This window comes from Limulus polyphemus, unplaced genomic scaffold (assembly GCF_000517525.1).
Source record: "Limulus polyphemus unplaced genomic scaffold, Limulus_polyphemus-2.1.2 Scaffold3832, whole genome shotgun sequence".
In the NCBI taxonomy this organism is placed as follows: Eukaryota; Metazoa; Arthropoda; class Merostomata; order Xiphosura; family Limulidae; genus Limulus; species Limulus polyphemus.
This window is the reverse complement of record NW_013669442.1, coordinates 57,036-58,881: the sequence shown is the minus strand read 5'-3', so window position 1 is coordinate 58,881 and position 1,846 is coordinate 57,036. Positions and strand designations below refer to the sequence as shown.

The 1,846-nt window shown below is 30.1% G+C and overlaps 1 protein-coding gene across 1 annotated transcript in view; it reads right to left on the bottom strand.

The window, feature by feature from the left end:
• The window catches only part of LOC111088471, an 11,586-nt gene extending 11,046 nt beyond the window's left edge, over window positions 1-540 (bottom strand). Inside the window, exon 1 of the mRNA XM_022398707.1 lies at window positions 433-540. The gene's annotated coding sequence lies outside the window, so the exon portion shown is untranslated. The remainder of the gene's footprint in view (window positions 1-432) is intronic.
• Between the last annotated feature and the right edge of the window lie 1,306 nt (window positions 541-1,846).

Here is a 1,846-nt window from a genome sequence, read left to right as displayed (position 1 = left end):
TGCATGAACCAGAGCGGATTGTTCAAGACTGCTTAATGCCACTGCAGACCCCTATACTATAATAGGTATCTATATTATACATTTGTGTATTACCAATATTAATTTTATATGACTTAATACCAGTGGCTGAAATTTTACAAAAATACTGTAATGTTTAATCCACAGTTATTATACTACATTTCAATGAAAATAAGCATAAAACTACAAATTATAATATGGTCTATAAAATGTTCAAAATTCACAGAATATTTTAATTTTTTCCTTAAACCCTGTCCAGATCTCTTCTAGATTGTATTCATGGCAATTGGAACCAATAGCACTTTGTTAAAGAGGAAGTGATACATGGAGAGATAAAAATTTTAACTTGAACTTGAAAGAGCCCTTTATTGAAGTTAAAGTTAATACATATAGATCTTGCAAAATCTGCCCTACCTGATAATGATGAAAAACTTGAGGAATAATCTCAGCTAGCTGATAGTGAGTTTTTTCTTGTCTGTACTTCTTTCCTGGGGAAGTCTTTGTAATGTCTACTCGCCTACAAGATCTGTTGAAAATACAAATTTCCCAAAAATAAGGCATGATATTCTGCAAGTACTTAAGCATAAACAATAAACACTACTAAGTATATCTAACAATTAAAAATAAATGTTTTGGGTCATGTACAATGTAAAAAAAATCATCATCAGACAAAAATTACCAAAACCAACAACTAACCTATAACCAGCCTTTCTTTTATTTTACTTGCTTCGTTACTAAGTGATCGTCTTCAAAGGTCACCCGAAGGCTCTTTCACGTACCATAAATATTTGTGTAATTTAATGCTTATTCTAAAGAACAATATCATTGTCACTAATCAAAAAGGAAGAAAAAAGAAGTATTCCACATTCTCAAGCTCAAGAACCAACTGTTAATTTTATGACCTTAAATAAGAATACTTGAAATATATTTTACTTTGAAATGTATTACAACTTTTACATTCACTACACTTAATTTCTTTTTTATCTTTCCATCACTGCAATTTGATATTTCTTGTTTTCATCTTGCAATAATACATAAGTAAGCATATAGAAATTGTTTGTTTTTAAGCTCAAAACTGCATAATGGACTATCGGCACTGTGCCCACTGCAGGGATTAAACCCCTATCTTTAGTATGTAAGCTCTCAAACCTACTGCTGAGCCAGTGGGGGTTTCAGGCAATTTAAAAAGGGTCAATATTTTGAGTGCTTGTTGGTCAAGCAGATGAACCTGTGTGTGCCAAATCTTCACTAACCTGTTCTGATGTCCCAAACTTTACAACAAATTAAAATGTACACATGCTCTATTATAGCAAGATATTAATTGTTTATGGAAAATAAATATCATAACAGTCTAGACTTCTGAAGTAAACAGTAAATTAAAAAAAAAATTGAAATTGAAAGTACTTCCCCAACCTGTCAGTTCAATATCCAATGGGTTATTATAAATTAGTTTATTCAAAACATATCATAATCTAATCCAAATCTCAGTAATGAGCAATAATGGAAAAGTGCTAGTTTTAATAGTGTCAACCATGAACAGCCACACAAATGGTTTCAAACCTAACCAAATCAAAATTATCTTCTGAAAACTGCTACTCAATTTTAAACTTGTATTAAATTTCTACTTTCAAAATTACAAAATATTTCATTATTCTGAATTTATATGTGAATCTTACACATGCAAAAAATGCATGCGTTTGAATCAAAAGTGAAGACTTGCACCAGTAATATTCTATAACATGCCATAAAATGGACATTAAAAAGTGTTTTACTAACAGTAAAATGTGAAATCAAAGAATTTTTTTTTTTTACATATTATTGATGCACT